Source organism: Colobus angolensis, unplaced genomic scaffold (assembly GCF_000951035.1).
Source record: "Colobus angolensis palliatus isolate OR3802 unplaced genomic scaffold, Cang.pa_1.0 Scaffold198, whole genome shotgun sequence".
NCBI lineage: Eukaryota > Metazoa > Chordata > Mammalia > Primates > Cercopithecidae > Colobus > Colobus angolensis.
Genome location: NW_012115132.1, coordinates 5,305,939 through 5,324,432, shown reverse-complemented (window position 1 = coordinate 5,324,432; position 18,494 = coordinate 5,305,939). Strand labels below are relative to the sequence as shown.

The 18,494-nt window shown below is 36.4% G+C and overlaps 1 protein-coding gene across 3 annotated transcripts in view; it reads right to left on the bottom strand.

Annotated features, from left to right (window-relative positions):
* Nucleotides 1-18,494, bottom strand: part of EIF3H (eukaryotic translation initiation factor 3, subunit H) — a 128,722-nt gene that overhangs the window by 14,075 nt on the left and 96,153 nt on the right. The window lies entirely within an intron of this gene.

Below are 18,494 nucleotides of genomic sequence, written 5' to 3'. Positions count from 1 at the left end.
TTACCAACAAAAACAAGCCTTTTTGGAAACAAATGTCTACATAACAATTTATTAGCATTAGGGAACAGGATTCCAGATTTAAAATTCATTCAATTCATATATAAAGCAAAACAAAATTAGGCTTTTAAGTCTACATAACAATTTATTAGCATTAGGGAACAGGATTCCAGATTTAAAATTCATTCAATTCATATATAAAGCAAAACAAAATTAGGCTTTTAAATCATCGGGTTTCCTTTTATTCTTTAATGAAAAAATATTTTGCAGAAAATGTATTACACACAATATTAATGCCTTGTTGTAACAAAAGAATTGTTAAATGTGCCTTCTACTCCCCTTTTTGAAACTCTCAAAATAGCAAATGTTTAAGAAAAATTTGTGTAATTACTAAATTGGTTGGTTGTAAGAAGTTTCATTTGAATTAATAAAAGAGGAAGAGTTATCAATCTCTCGTTCAACACAGCTTTTAGAGCTGAAAAACTAAAACCATTAGGAAAACTAAGGGGAAACAATTAACTACCAACCACACTGCTTATATATGAAGAGGATACAGGCTGCAGTTGATTCAAAATACAAGAATACATTTTTGCCTTCATCTGGTGCCCCCTGCTGCATATGCTAAATTTTTTAAAGAATTATTTTTTCTTGGTTGTGTGTTCCTTTGTTAAGTAACAGACACTACTTTTTCCTTAGAATAAAGTTATATTTTAATGACCATGTATAGAATGAAAAGCTTTAGTGATTTTTACTTTTGTCAAATTAATGACTACAATGTATACTAATGACTATAATGTATACTATATTAAAGCAGCATTACCAGAAAAACAGATTAAAACAATATAATAAATGACATTTTAAAAAGCAATATAGCACAATAATACACAACAAATGTATAATACAGAGAAAACTTTATAGTCAACATAATAGCCACACTATTTCTATTATTATTATTATTAATTATTATTATTAATGAGACAGGGTTTCACTCCCGTTGCCCAGGCTGGAGTACAATGGCATGATCTTGGCTTACTGCTGCCTCCGCCTCCCAGACTTAAGTGATTCTCTTGACTTAGCCTCCCAAGTAGCTGGGACTACAGGTGTGCACCACCACACCCAGCTAATTTTTATATTGTTTTTTTGTAGAGATGGGGTTTCACCACGTTGCCCAGCCTGGTCTTGAAATCCTGGGATCAAAGGATCCACCCACCTCCGCCTCCCAAAGTGTTGGGTTTATAGGCATGAGCCACTGGATTCGGCCCCAAACTCTTTCTATTATAATGAATACATGACCATGCTGAGTAAACGTATTTGCTTAACTTGAAACCTGTTTCATTTTCAAAATTCTTACTCAAGTTTTAGCAAAAGTAAAGTTATACATCTGCCATTTTTTTGGTTAGAGCACTATGGTTTTACAAAGCCAATGAGACTCAGGATCATAAAGTATAAAAGAATGTTCCTCAGATGGACACAGTCTGATTTTTCATTACTTGTAGGCGAAGAAGTTATAAATCTGCTTATCCCAAGGAAGGTTACAGTTCTCATGCTAAAAGATGGCAGCCAACTCATCAACTACTCAAGAATTGTGTGTTTTTTGAGGTTTTTTTTTGTTTGTTTTTTTGCTATATAGAAAAGCTAAAAAAAAAAAAAAAAACAGTTATTTTGCCACTATCTGAAGAGACTTTCTGAAGCCTATGGCAATGTTGCAACAGAGCTGGAAGCTGCACTATTGTCAAGATGCACACAGTTTAAGTGCCTGTTTTGAAAGTGGGCTCATTCATTCATAAAAAGGAAAACCAGTGTTAATACAGAGGAAGTTAGGCTACCAAGAGTATGGGGGAGAAGGTGATACTAATACACCAGACACTTTACATACTAAGCCAGTGTTTCTGTATATTTATGAATAAAATACAAAAACAAAGTCATATAATCTATGCTATACTCTAAACCACCATTTCTACCTTAGAAACCTATTTTATACATAACATGATAGCCTGAAAAAGCACTATGAAATATAATCTTACACCAATTACTTTTTATCTTCATATTTTATTTCTCTAGCATGTAAGAGGAACCTCACCCCGCCCCCCCAGCTAGTTTAACAGATTCACATCAACCACATAAATTTGGCAAGTGGGACAGAATCATTGCTATAATCTCCTTCTGTTTTGAAATTCCATAATTCTTTTAAATCAGAGTAAAATCACTGATTTGGCTAATAAATTTTAATCAAATTTAATTTACGAGTGAAAAGTCCCAGTATTGTAAGTAAAATGGGAGCTGAAACTAAATTTGCTATTTATTTTAAAGGGAAAGGGAAGAGGAGAGATTATTAAGCAACTGACAGAACAAGTAAGATTTTTAAAAAACTTGTTTTTCAAATCAATACTTACGAAACATATTAGTATTCAATTTAGCTACAATATTAAGCAGAGGTTAGAGTCTGCCAACTTGTAATGGCAGAAAAGAAAGACTTGGAATCTAGAGGTTGAGGTTCTCATGCCAGCTCTGAGATTTCCCCTGTGAGGATCTTGCTGTACAGTTAACAATTCTTCTCTGATATTTAATTTTCCCATCTCCAAAGAGATCTGAGAACCCAATCCCAGTCAAAACGCTATTATTCCACATTGTTCACTGGATATACTAATTATAAATAAAGAATTTTATATTAGCTAAAGGGGCTTCCAGCATGTATTATGATTTAAAATAAAAGTACATTCCTCAGAAAAATATTCTATAATCTTGCTAAGTCTCTCCTCAAACAGCCTGAATACAAGAAACTCTCTAACCGCATTTCAGGATACATGAGGTAAAATCTCCAAGATTAATAGCAAACTTTCAAATTTCTTCTTTATCCAGAGTCTTACCTATTCTATAGCACCTCTGATAAGGATAAGAATGAAAATGAAGTGTTCCCCTAAACTAGGGAAGAAAGTCAAGAAAGCCTATAGCCATGTGGAGATACCACTGCTCCAACATATTTCTGGGGACTGAGGAGTAAAGAGAGATCAGCTTCTTTATTAGGAGGAATGAGGGGAGCATTTCCATTTCCTCTTCCATGGTTTAGAATATGACAAAACATTTTGCAAGATTTTGGACACATTTATAAGTCGTTAAGAGTTTTTCATATCACCTAAATATCAAAATAAAGGGGCTAAGAGCAACGATTGGTCAATTAAGAAAATCACTTCAAAAATCTACAATGTACTAGAATTTCACTAATAAACAATGTATGTGTTGGCCTAATCTATGTAAAGTGCCAGGAGATTCTCTATCTTGGTTTGGACTTACCACCCCAGTTTTAAAATTAAAACAAAAAAAACTTTTTTTAAGTGCCCTCTCAGAGGCATCATATAAAGGACGGACCTAAACAGTCTGCAAGTGAGTCTTAAAAAGGTGGGGCTGCGGATGCTAGAGCTCTGAAATGAACCACAGTGCACACAGGCCCAGTTCTCATCATGACTGCTCACATGAAGCGCCAAAAAATGCAATGTTTGAAAAGAGCTCACTTTGATTTAATAAGGTAAAAAAAAAATTATAATACTGTTTCTGTTTATTATAAGCCAAGGAACAAGAGACACAACTCACAAACAGCCATGTGAACTGTGTTATCTCTGTAGACTTTCAGGTCTGTGTCCCCATTCTTTGAATCCCATCTCCCTTCACCCCCAGTTTCTCCTCCTCTTCCCATTCAAATTTTCAAAAAGTAGAAAGCCAACTCCTGCAAAAGCTTCCTGGTAAAACTAAATGAACAGCAACTGTCCCAGTGACCTGTGTCAAAACCATGCTCCTGGTAGGCACCATCAATGGAGCTAAGCTGCCACACCAGCTGACATGTATTTACCCCTCTGGACTATGGTAGGGACAAGGGAACAATCGTGAAATGATGACATGCTGGTTAAGTTTTATACAGGAAGTAAGAAATGGTCGTTTCAGATTCCAATCTCCTGGATGAACACCCTTGCTTTTGTGGCTATGCTAATTTCTCTCAGGAGTTATACTGGGTGGCTATGTAAGGTGAGCACAAGAGACCCAGTTTGGCTATAAAACAGATAAAATGAGGGAGGGGAGAAGCCTCTGCCTACCTGGAATTGTCTTGTGATGATGATGCCATGTCACAGCCCACAGGCACTGGTGACTGTGAGGTAATGCTATTTGCCTCCTCATATGCAGGCAGTCCCCACTTTTCTGGCTGGTTTTAAAAGGAGGGTATTTCACTCCTGAGAAATAAGGCTCAGGAGTGGCTCACACCTAAGAAGGAAGAGAATCATGTCCAAAGAAACAAAAGGAAAAAGAAGGAGGAAAAGAAAAAAAGAGGCTCCTTGACTCAAAGTGCCAGTTGCCTACTGCTGTGTTACTGCAGATCCATGAAGAAACAGGCACTGATTGGCAAATTTGCAGAGTTGGTCCAGGGTTAGACGAGCTTCGATTTTTGTTCTAAAGTTCTCATATTTAATGGAAGTCAAAAGAGCAATTTCAACCAATGACATTCTCTTCTGAGTTAATGTCTAAATATTCCTGGAGAAATTTCCCAAAGATGAATGGCAAGAGGATAATCCTTTAGGGAGGGAGAACTGTTTTTAAATTCATAATGTTTAAGAGAAGGACTTAGTAGAAAATAACCTTTTAGGCATTCTTAGTACAAAGAAGCAAACATCCCCACTGAGGAAAAGTAGTATGCAACACATAAATTTCAAAGACAAACTGGTCGGCTGGGCAGTGCTCATGCCTGTAATCCCAGAACTTTGGGAGGTCAAGGCAGGTGGATTACTTGAGGTCAGCAGTTCAAGACCAGCCTGGCCAACATGGTGAAACCCCCGTCTCTACTAAAAATACAAAAATTAGCTGGGCATGGTGGCAGGCGCTTGTTAATTCCAGCTACTTGAGAGGCTGAGGTGCAAGAATTGTTTGAGCCCGGAAGGCAGACGTTGCAGTGAGCTGTGATCACACCACTGCACGATACTTGGCAGTAAGCCGAGATCATGCCCAGTGTACTGGGCAATAGAGCGAGATTCAGTGTCAAAAAAACAAACAAACAAACAAAAAAGACAAACTGGTCTTTACTATTAAGCCAACTGAAACTACTAATACAAAAAGTCACACTTGGATGCAGCTGAGCTGGTGCTACAAAATTTGGAAGGATTATAAAAATGAGAAGTTTTATAAATCTCTTCAACTTCTGCAATTGTTTTAATTGGTACGCATGTCCCAAGCAAAGGAAAGCCTGCTTAACAACACTGAACAACTGCTTGAAGTTCAGCACCAGTATATTCATATTCAGTTTTTCCAGATAACCTCTTTGCAAAACAGTCCATTTTAAAGTGCCTAGAGCTAATCTGTCTTAACTGAGGTGGACTGTCCAATAACTATCCCTTTCAAACATCAACCACATTTGTTGGGATTTCTCTTGTTTGACCGTCACATATGAAAACACTGAAAATAATATGCTGTCTTACATTTAAATGTTATATATATCTGGAGTTGCAATGGCAACCAACGAAGCAAGAGTATGAGATCCAAGTGCTCCTGAAGATCACTGGAAAGGACAACAGAGTAGACGCTTTTCAGTTCAGCAGAAAAACCAACCAGCATTCTTCTCACCTTCAATTCTTCATCCTCATTTTTAAAAAATCATCTTTTTTATTGTATTATTTTAAGTAAGCCCTCGTGAAATACAATTTCTCACTGAAAAACAGGAACAAAGAATTGCCACCGATGGATAGGCTGGGATGAGGATTAAGTAGAAAACTGAAAATGGAGCTTATTCAAACTTGAAAACTCAAGATATGTCCAGTAGATCAAGAAAAAAGAAGTGTTTTGCAGATATGTTATTAGGGAACTCTTAATGAACAAAGTCATTTAACTTCTAAAAATTAAAAACAATTTAAGAATCTACCATCTAATGACTTAATATTTTACCAAATAAGTCCAAATTATTTAAAAATACAACAAAATTATTTCTAAAATAAACATAGCCTGCAGGGAAAGAGTAGAGCTAGGCATAGAGAAATAAACTACCACTTAGTGAGCACTTATTATGTCAGACTTCCTGCTAACTGTTCCACATGTTATCTAACTTTGTATTTCTCACAATAACTCTAATGAGCTAATCATGATTATTGAAATCCTTTTAGAAAAGCTGTTTACCATAGCTATGACTTCAGACTGACTCCAAAGGCTAGCCAGCCAACCATTTTGAGAGCCTCATTACTTCTTATTGGTGAAGTATACAGTAAATTATTTCTGAATCATTGAAGCACAGCACAAATACAAGAGAAATATACAACAAATTTCCAGGTTTTCAGAAATCACATCTTGTGTATATTTTACATGAAATTAACCAATAATTTAGCAGTACCAGTAAAGTTTTAAGTGATAAAACCACCACCGAAGATTCTTAAATACTACAGTTGATAATTACCACAAATACATAATCAAACTCCTAAAACGCTGCGTTCTATGTTACTATTTGAGGCTTGTGCCATGACTACTTTGTAACTAAATACTGGCTTAGATCAAAGATGACCTGTACAGGTATATAGACTGAACAGAGACCAGATCTAGTATATGTTCTTTGCAGCAAAAAAACAAAGCTCAATCAGGAGATGCAAACAGCTTAAAAAGCAAGCAAACAAACAAAACCCCACAATGTCCCAGAAACAAACCAATGATCTCAACAAATATGACAGGGAGGTGGAATGCATAAAAATCTCCTATCTGTTCTGGCATGAGAGCTAACCAAAGTAGGACTTTTAAAAATATAATTAGAGGCCTCCTTCTCAGCTGCAACATGGGACATGAGTGAGCAGGAGGCTGTGAACAGTGAAGGCTCTGTGCCATTATTTAACAAGACAAACTTTATTCTGTGCTTTCCTCTTCGTATCAGACTTTTTGCCAAGCTGCACATACGTTTCAGGCAATATTCAAAGCTACTAACAGATGTAGACTTAGGCAAACAGAATGTGCATTTGAAAAAAGAATTAAGAGTCTACTTTGGGTGGAAAGAATTATGGAGTATACAAATTTCTTAAAACGTCCATATACTCTGCATCCAGTCTGTACCACGTATTCATCTCGTTTCAATTAATACATCTGTTATTAATATCAACCTGTGACTACTTAAAAATTTTAGTAACAGGTCAATTTTTCATAATGAAGTGTCCAATATAAGTTCTATTCTACCTAGACACTAATCTGTTGTATTGTAAAAGAAGTAACAAAAATACTGCCTTTCTTAATAATCTTACAGAAATATTTTTTAAAATCGTGGGTGGTTTCATGTCTTCTTTGAAGTGTTTATGAATTCTGAAAAAATATTTTTTTTTAATGCCAAGCTGGGGGATAATGGAATGGGAATTGGGTGGGGGCACGCACTACTGCCCTATTTTATCTTTAAAACTAGTAATAACTTTGACGATTATTAGAAATCAGGTATTTTGAGGTTTTCCTGTGTCTCAAGAAGTCTTCTATGAAACAAATTGGATTCTTCACACAAAATAACACTTACATTCTGTAACAAATTTATATTATCCTCTTAACCAAAATCATGAAACCATGAGATCTTATTTCTTTGAGGTTATATGCATCTGAAATACATAAATATATTTATGGCCTTGGTCATGAAAACACACACACACAGTAGAAGATACAGAGCCATTAGGAAGTTCATTGTGTGTCATTTGAGATGTGTTTATACAAACAAACTGAATTTACCTGGAAGGGCTCACCATGAAGAACTCTCACATAAAGAACAGCTTACTGACCAATGCTACCTCTTGCTACAATTAAGAGCATGGTATGTTAGAAGACCAAATGAGAATCTTTAGTGTTAGACAAAAAAAAAAATTACACTATGTAATAGGCTCTTTCACGAGGACAAGTAACACCTCCTGTCATATTTCTAGGTACTAGATTAATCTTAGGACAGAGGTGCTGAAAATATTCCCAAAGAATGGAATATTTCAAAAACGTGATTGTTGTTAATGTACTTGAAAAAAGTCACAACTATTGGGAAAGTATACGTGTGTGCGCATGCACCTGTGTGAATGTGTGCACGCTCTGCCCCATCCACAAAGGACCTGAGGTAGCTTGCATTAAACAATACAAAGTGGTAAGTAGTACCAGAACCACAAAACATCTAAATTAGAATACAGAAAGTAGAAACTGAAGGAGAGGCAGAGACCCGAACAAAGTGAATCAGGCCATGTATGTATTAAAACATACAATACGGCTCCAAGCCAAATCAAAGCAAAAAGGAAAACATGGTCATTCATATCCAAAGGGAGACAAATATCAGATCTTAAAAGCAGGTAAAACATTTCCTAGTACTTAACCCTAAATGAAATTAGTTTAACCCTAAAATGAAATTTTCACGTGGGGCTTCAATGAAAACTATTTTAAGAAGACATTTCTGTTACAGAAAAATCCTGCTTGATTCGCCTTTCCTATAAATCTGTTTCTAATGTAAATCAAGGAGAGAACGACCTGAGTACTTTTCTAAACACAAAAAACTGTTTGCACAATTTTACAAAAAAAAAAGAAAAAAAGATTAAGGGGCTAACAAAATGAATTAACAGGTTCTTTCTATCTACAGAAACAACCTACAATCAAATTTATAGAAACAATCTGTAAATCTCAAAGTCCATGTGTTTACAAAATAGAATACGATGTATAAGAAATGAGCACTAAACATTCAAAAGAGAACAAATGAATCACTTTTTGGAGGTACAGTTTGTAGTGGTGATAATAAACGACTCACAGAATCACTTCACTTTATTTGTTCTGAAATCATTTACTGGGCACTGCTTGCACTAGGAGCCTGATAATGCTATAGTGGCCTCATCTTCTAAAAGATACCCTCTTCAATATGGTTGTCCAATGAACCAGTGGTAGTTAACACATTTGTCTCTCTAGGCCTTAATTTCCTCACCTAGAAAATAATCCTTTCAACTTCCAAACACATGATGATGGCAATTTAAAAAACTTTCCTACAAGCCCAAGAGCTCTTTGCTTAATGAGCATTTTCAAAAGTCCCATAGGTACCACACACCATAAAGGCATAGACTGAGTTTATTAACCCCACCCTCAAACTCTACTACTTCTATATTTTCTCCCTCAGTTAGGAGATTTGTGTCATCAGTTGTGACTGTTTCTCCACCACCCAGCTTATAACAGTCACCTTCTGAGTAGAATTCGTTTTCCTCAAGGCAAAATCATTTAGAACATTTCTAAAAATTTAAATGGCACACAAAATGCTCGTGAGGTGCTAAGAGAAAAAAGCAGAATATAAAACTGTAAACCATCTATAAACGCCAATACATAAACAATGAGGACTGCAGTCTCCTCCTAAGGAGAAAGACTGGAAAGAAATATGCTAAAATGGTAACGGAATTGTTCTCCAAAGAGTGAGATCATACAAGGTTTTTGCTTTCTCATTTACTCTTATCATTTTCCCATGTTTCTTTGGCAAAAGCATTATTCAGTGCATCCGATGTTAAAAGAAGTACACACATACAAACATATATACATACTTATATACATACATACATAGTGACAAAAGTTTTCTATTGCTTGCCAACTTGCTGATTTTCCCATGGTCACCTATAACCTGGTTACCAGTGCTCCTAAACTGTGGGAGCAGGGAACAGGATAGGGTACCAGACTACTCTGAATCTGAAGCACCTAACCCGGTCTGAATAACATTTTTACCACACATTAATTGCGTGACCGGCGACAAATTAACTAGACTGGCCTCCTCTGTTGCCAAAAGAGAAAACATGGGGAATGTGGGGGATGTGGGAGCTGAGGGGGTGGGCACGATACTATCTACTTCATAAGGCAGTTAAGATTAAATGAAATCATTTACATCAAAAGCTTGGTGCACTGGAAACCTCAGGAAGAGCTCAAACACTTACCACCATCACCTATTACTCAGAAATGTTACTTGGAACCCAGGCACTATGATCCTCACCTGGGTCAGAAGGAAATATATGTGTAGAACTGGACTGGATTAACTTGGTCTCCACGGAGTGTTATGCAAGCTCCCCGTTTCTCATCTCCTTATTGGCGATGGGGGAAATCAGGAAAATGGGGAGGGGGACTGGAGACTTTATGTGTCACTACAAAAATCAAAGTCTATGCATTTCTAACATTCATGTTATGAAACAGAATTCATATGTACAAATAGGAATATGATCAAAAAACAATCTACCATGAGAAAAAAATACTTCTAAGATACTAAAAACACTAAGCTAATTATATTCAGTACAATAAAGAACAGATTCAATAAAGAAAGAGACAAGCTACAGAAATTAGATTTCAAGAAAAGGTAATCTTGGGTGTTCTATTATTACTGTGCATATAACAATATAATTGCATTGTGCCATATAAGTTTCTATCTCCTGATTCCATTAATAACTCTTCCAAAGAGAGGAAATAAGCTTCCTGCCCCTATCCCCAACAGGTGACTTTTAAAAAAAGAAAAACATTGAGAACAGGGGTGGGGATGGGAAGGAGGAGTGAGCAGTAATGCCAGCTTACTCAGGGAACTGGGTCAAGGCTATCTGGAAAAACTGCCCACCCAAGTGAATAGCTAAAGTCAGTTAAATATAGCAAACAGCTTTATGATACACCATGTATTGCTTAGGAGAAAGGTCCACTCCAGCAACCTCAACTGCCCAAAGATAAGCTCCTTTACCTGCAAACATCAGGACGATTTGGATTTTAAAAAACAGTATTAAAGACATTATAAAAGCCTGAGGAATATAATTTTTGAAGACTATCCTTAACTGCAACCTGAAGAAGTGGAAGCTGCCAAGAATGGAAGGTGACAGGAGTTATAGACAAGGTTAGGAAGAGCAAATAATTTCCTATGGTTTAGTTAAACCAGAAAAACAGAAGTTTTTATAACCACACACTCCATCCATCCTTTCTTGTCCTCCCTCACTTCCTCACTTCTTTCCCTACACACTCTGCTTCTTCCAAACACTTTTCATAGGACAGGAAATACAGCATTCCAAGCTAAGAAAAATGACCAAGCAGAAACCTTCATTGCAGCCCATGATAAACGACAAATCTGAGGTTAGGAACCTATGGTGTATTTTTAAATGGGGCCACGTTACATTTCCTGTTATGACAATATCTAACCCAGGAATCCTTATCCTGGGATTTCAAGGAATCTGCTAATTTCCTATAATCAAATGCATATGCACTACTGGGGAGACAGTCCAAAGCTTTCACCAAATTCTCAAAGGGCTCAAGATCTAAAAGCGTAACAAGTACTGAGATGCAATGGAGAACAAACCAAATGTGCTCCTGGAACTCCCAATGCCCCACAAGTATGTGCGGAGAACGCTGAGGTGAGGCTAGGTGTGAGGCAGTTATCAATCCAGTTCCGGGGCAGCTACAAAGTAGCAGAGATCAGTACTGAGATCACCAAAGATATACTATCAGGACAAGTACAAATGACAGACCAAGGGTTCAGAGAAAACCCCAGCTTTCAGCAGGAGAGTCAACAGAATGTGACTGTTACCCTTGCTCTTGTCCTACCAAAAACACAAAGTGTGTGATGAGGGAAGCTGGATGGAGGCTTCACCTAACTACTCTGTGATCCAGACTATTACTCTCCAAGGTGGAGAAAGAGACAAAGCTGTGCATGCCCTTACCCACCAGAGACTTCTACATTTGAGGAATACATGTTTATAATTTGGGGGAAAGTTAGTCTCTAGCAAATATATCACATTATCACATTATTGAAATACTCTCAGGACAAATTTTATTCTATGTTAGAAATGTACCTTAGATATAAAGAGCTATACAGTCACATACTAAATACTAACTTCAAGCAACCATCAAACAAACAAAATTTTTGGAGTTTTTACACACAGATCTCTTGAAGTCATTACTGAGATTAGCCTTATCAGTTGTCATTAGGTAATCTGAAGCTTATGAAGATACTTTCCTATGGAGGGCCACTAGGATTACAGGAAGGTGAAACACAGTATATATGGGGGAAGTAAAGAATACTGGACGGCAAAAACATTACTACAGAAAGATGTCCGAAGGCTACAAAACAGGCCAAATAATTATCTTCTGCAATTGGCAAACAGGTTCCTGTCAGATGTTTAAAATAGAATTAACTTCTATGGGCTATACTGATAGAAATAAACTGTACAACTATAAATAAATAAACATCTAGGAAAGCATAAATAACTGTCTAGGGAAGGGCTATCTTTGTTTTCCTTTCCCTAAACTTATTTCAGATTGTTTGTCATCCCCTAACCCAGCACAAAAACTGTCCTTCAATGTAGTATCCACTGATACTAAGCCAGCAGTGTATCCCAAGGCTTTTGAGAATGTGTCAAAGGCAGACCAAACAATATCTGCATAGGGAGCTAAGTTTAATCAGAGTATTTGCAATGTTTCAAAGCAGGTAATAATATCAACTTAACAACAAAATCTTCCTTTTCCCCTGAAGAATATATATCTTTTCCTTGCAGAAAAGATTATGAGGCTCAGTTAGACCAATGTGTTAAATGGCTTACATGCTTTCTCCTTATATTTTGGGGGAGAAAAATCTGAAAGAATGAATTCATGCATTCATTCCCACGAGAATTATTTATTCTGTATTCTAATTGTGCCAGACCTTCCAGGTGCTGTCCAGCATAGGTCAGGAAAGACAGAGAAAGCTCCTGCAGCTAACACAGTAGTATAGAGGAGCAGACAGGACACACAGGCTGATAGCATTCTAGGGTCTATGCAAATGCTTAATGTTTGTTCCCTAAAGAAAATACCTGGGTAAGCCCACAGAGTTCTCCACACCTTTAAATTAAACAAACTATCTCTGTCAAGAACCACCAAAAAATCAAGCTTGGAAGTCAAAGGCCTGGCTTCAAACCTTGTAAAATAATACAGTGTCAAAGAATAGTTGCAGGCTGAGAAAACAGAAGATCTGAATTGTAATTTTGGCTCTGCCATTACATGTAATAAACCAAAGCAGAGAAAAACCTCCCCAAAACCTAAATGCCCTTTAAAATACACTTTAAAAATAAACTAATTTTTAATTTATTCCAAATGAAAAAATTGTCTGGTTTAATGTTTATTACAATGGTATGGAGACAAAATAGTAAAACAGCAACGAGTATCCTTGTTAGGTAGAGAAAGCTGACATTTTAAAAGAGTTAAAGCAGAGACCAGATAAAAATCTGCCATGTATAGAATTCCATGTATGTCTTTGCTAAGTTTTGGTATTAGAATCAATTATCTCTACTGTGTGTTCAAAAACTTATATTCCATAGAGATAAGTGGAAAAAGGTAGCTTCACTAAAAATATGGTTTAGAAATCCTAATAACCTGAAATGAACAGAAAATGAAAGACTCAAAACAGGCCAGGTACAGAGGCTCATGCCTGTAACCCCAACACTTTGGAAGGCTAAGGTGGGGGGACTGCTTGAAGCTATGAGTTCGAGACCAGCACAGATGACATAGCATCTTCAGAAAAAAATTTTAAAAATTAGCCAGGCATGGTGGCACATGCCTGTAGTCCTAGCTATTCAGGAGAATAAGGCAGGAGGATCACTTGGGCCCAGGAGTTCGAGGCTGCAGTGAGCTATGATCATGCCACTGCACTCTAGCCTAGGCCACAGAGTGAAACCCTGTCTCTTAAGAAAGAAAGAACAAAAAAACCTGAAACAGTGGTCAGTGGTCAGGAGAGGGGGCATAGCAACAAGAATCACAATTTAAGAAATGCCAAGATTTCTAGTCTAAAGACGACACCAAAAAGCTTATGTGGGTTCCCTGACAGAAAACTGGCCTCAAGCTAATCTGAAAAAGAGGAGGCTCAAAAGGTGTCATCAGATTTTCCTCCCGAGACTTTCATTTTTATTTCAGACAAACAAGAATGCCTCTCTCAAACGTTTATCATTTGCAGACCCCTTAACAGACATACGGCATTCATGAAATCCACTGAGTTCAAGTTTTAAAAAGTTAAGTTATCCCAGTCTTAATTATATAACTGAAAGTTTTAATAAAATTACAAAAAAAAAAAAAAAAAGACATGAAAAACTGCTGTGTGCCAATGACAGGGACAAAGATGATGTGTACCTCTCCCCAGGGTTTCAATACACAGCCAGGAGGCAATGGCTTGCACTATAGGTTCCATGTCTAGGAAGCTTATTTTCTCGATTTCTACTCAATTAGAAGCTCTTTACTCAAACTTTTAAAACATCAGCAAAAGCAGCAAGCATTTGGTCACTGTTGGAGGATCCCAGATATATAAACAAAATAGAGACTCCAAAATTAAGATTTCATCCTAAATGTCTAAGGAACACACTATATCTAAAAATTAATATTTCAATTATGGGGATTTGATTCTGATCCTTTAAAGCTCTGGAAGCTATTCATATCATACTGTGGTATTTAGATGTGGTTTTCAAAAATATGCCCAGCAATCTCATCAATTTCTTCCTCTAATAAAATTATCAAAGCTTGGTAAAGTAAGAACATCTTACTAACTCCCATATGATAACCTCAATGTTAAAAACTGTGATATTTTTGCTCAGAAATAATGCTGCCAAGCTACCCAGAAAACTGTATGTTTAGCTAAGAATGTCACTTTGGCAAATTATTTATAAAAATAGAGATAGCTTTATTGGCATTAACTGTGTCATAAAGAAGGGGTAAACAGTAATCTCTTCTCTAACGTCAAAGATTCATGCAAGTCTCTCTCCTCACAGGCAGTACGGAAAAGCAGGGTCAGACTTAAGCTCATGACACATGGTTTTCATTCAGCACACTGTAAAGATGAATACTTAAAGGTGGAAATTTAAAATTTATTATTTTGACTACTTCCTTCCACAATGAATTAAGATTAGAAAGTATAATACATTATTTCATAAAGCCCAAGACTCTACTGAGTAGAAGACAGAAAGAGAGCTGGTAATTTTAATTCTAAGACATCACAGATTAACAGACGCATCCCAATTTCATAGAGTTCAGGTGCAAAAAAGAGGCCTAGAGGTGGAGGTGGGGGCGGGGAAGGGATTCTAAAGCAGATAAAGCTGTTCCCAGCAAATGACGTAGTGGATGGGTAGGCACTGTGGTAGCAATATCCTTTTCTTGAAGCACAGCTGCATTCTATCATATGCATTCTATCCATCCCACTTTTTCCAGTCTATGTCATAACTCAATACAACTGTTAAATACAAAGTCTCTTCCCTTGAATCAGGTATTTTCCATTATGAATGGAAAAAGAAAACACCTAGTACCTCTCCATACAAGAACACACATGCTCAGAATGAACACTCGTGTGCAGATCAACTAAGAACCTGAATATCTAGTAATGTGTACAATTAAAATAAGTGCTTTTGCATATTGTATGTGACTGATATTAACCAGTATTATACAACAGTCATTTTGTAAAGGAAATATAATTACTCTACTTTCTCTCCAAATAATATTTGTCAGTAACTTTGTAGATGTTTTTACAAAGTTCTCTATTATAGTGAGACTTCTGCTTTTTTGTGTTAAACAAAGTGCTACTTTGAACAACGCTCCTGTAGTTGGGACTCCTGTCCATCTTTAAAGACAAGACTCATTATTTCTGGAAATAATCCTTTAGAAAATATAAAATATCTCATTTCGCATCTGTCCTCAAAAACTTTATTGATTTATAAAAAATGTCTTTGTAACTTATTTTTAAATCACATATGTTCTGATGGCACTCTGCTACCACTTGATAAAGTCATAAATACACAAAGATTCTTGGAACTAGGATCAAATGACTCAAGAAACCAATAAAACCTATTTCAGATATGTGTCATTGTAATTCCTATTTACACACTTCTTTTTCAACTGCCTGTGTAAATCATCAAACTCCTAGATTCTTATTCCCAGTATATACAGATCTACATTCCATTTTGACCAGACTTTCCCATCCTGGCCACTAATGATGATATTTTGGGTAGGCTAATTTTTTGTTGTGGAGGACTATCCTGTGCATTGTAAGATGTTTCATTCACAGTGCCCCAGCCTCTATCCTCTATATGCCAGTAATGAGCACACACACACCTCTTCCCAAGTTGTGACAACCAAAAGTGTCTCCAAACACCTCCTGATGTCTCCAAACACCTCCTGATGTCCTCTGGGGAGTAATCCCAATACCCCTCCCGCCCTGAACACTGATTTAAGCACTAGAATTCTGTTTAAATGTCAAATTTATTTTAGTCAAATAGAACAGTGCTATGTTACTATTTTTATGATTGGATAATCTACTGCTGATCCACTTTTGAAAGGGGATTACAACACAAAGAGAATGAAGCATCTGAATGCAACAAAATATGTAACTGATGTAAAAATGTTAACCAAAACAAACTACCCTATTAATTGACTATTATCTGACACATGGTAACGAACTTACTATCCTTTATGGTACACATACAACCTTTAAAAAGTTAATAATTACTAAGAACATAAAAAAGCATTCTAGAAAATGCATAAACAATCTTATATTTCAATGTGTAAAATGTATATGAATAAGATTGCTTCAATGTCTTATCCTCTGAAAACATCAAAATATGAGGATCTTTTAGAAAGTAAAGGCCAAGTTAAAAAAAAATTAACTGTTATTTTAAATAATAAGTATTTAACCTAATTCACTAACATCAAAATGTGATATAGGCCCAGGAACATGCAGGAACCTTTAAAAGGTTAGATAAACTAACAACAGTTACATATACGCAGTTAAGATCTTGAAGCTGGTTGTCAACTGCAGCAATTAGGACTTCTCATAAAACTTGTCTCTTGTTACAATACTATTTACTAATACTAAAGAGAGAAAGAATACAAGGTGGAGAAGAACATGTATTAGTCTGTTTTTATGCTGCTATAAAGAACTGCCTGAGACTAGACTGTGTAATCTAGAAAGGACTTTTAATTGACTCAGAGTTCAGCATGGCTGGGGAGCCCTGAGGAAACTTACAATCATGGAGGAAGGTGAAGGAGAAGCAAGAAAGACACCTTCCTCACAAGGTAGCAGGATGAAGTGACGAGCAAGGGGGAAGAACCTCTTGTAAAACCATCAGATCTCATGAGAACTCACTCACTATCATGAGAACAGCATGGGGAAAACCGTCCCCCATGATTCAATTACCTCCACCTGGTCTCTCCCTTGACAAGTGGGGATTATGAAGATTACAATTCAAGATGAGATCTGGATGGGGTCACAAAGCCTAACCATATCAGACCACAAGCCTGAATTAGTATGACAGTACTACTAATATAAATAGCAAGGAAGAGAAAGGCTAAACATAGGATGCTCATCTTTCAGGTCTTGGCTCAGAAGTCTCTTCTTTCTAGAAACGTACTTAGTTCCCCAAAATTCAGGTTCAGTTCCTTCACTTAGTGCACTGTATTTCTGTTTTCATAAGATTAGCCCCTTATGCTATAATTGTCTTGTTTTGTCTACATTTTCCCAAATAAGCCACTGTGTACCCAGCACCATGCAGGTGATTGGCACCAGTGGGTGCTTTACTAAGTCCTTGCTAAAAAAAAAAAAAAAAAGATTCATATGAATACTGTGATAGCTCTCCCTACATAATGTAAAACAAATAACATATACAAATTTATCCAGCATAATTAAGAATATCAAGGGGGGAAATTCCTGATAGCAATCTAAAACATTGCAAAGACTCTAAGTTTTTACAAATCTCAATGAGCTCTGTGTATAACGGCTGTTATATTTAGAAGGGGCGAATTGAAATTATATAGCTAATTTTACTTACGTCTTTTGCAGAAAAATACACTGTGCAAAAATAAAGATAATATTTTAGATGATGTTTAAATTCAGAATCTTACTCCATTGGGCTTATCCAAATAAGCAGCTTACAAATCAACCTATTTTCCAATCAAATACATTTTCAACTAAAACATGTAATTTTCACCTGAAAAACGTGCTACTGAAAAAAAAATGTTCGATGATGGTTAAGATGTGTTTTAACCATAGAGGGACATATGTTCTAATGTGGCTGGATCCCCATTTTTACTTGTCCTGATGTCCCACATGATTTAGCATTTACTTGGGAGTAAGGCATTCCAGTTTGTACGGTAAATTATATGGTCACAGTTAAATGTCATTCTCATATACTGAGAGCAACAACGTTGAAGAAAAAATGCTGGCACCAACAATAATAGCTTCCATTTACTGAGCACCTATTACACTTCAATCAATAAATCTGATAGTTTCCATATTGCATGTAAGGTAGGTAGGTAGGTTTTTCCAATCGTCATATGTGTAACTTGCCCATATAATAGTGACAACTACAGCTCAAGGCTAGACTTTCTCAGTCACCAAGCTCATGTTCCTTTCAATATACCATAAAATGTTTATGTCCTGTGATTCTTTGATTCTGTTGACAGAAATCTTGAATAAGGTTACAATTCTAATTTGAAAGAAATAGCCGGGCGCGGTGGCTCAAGCCTGTAATCCCAGCACTTTGGGAGGC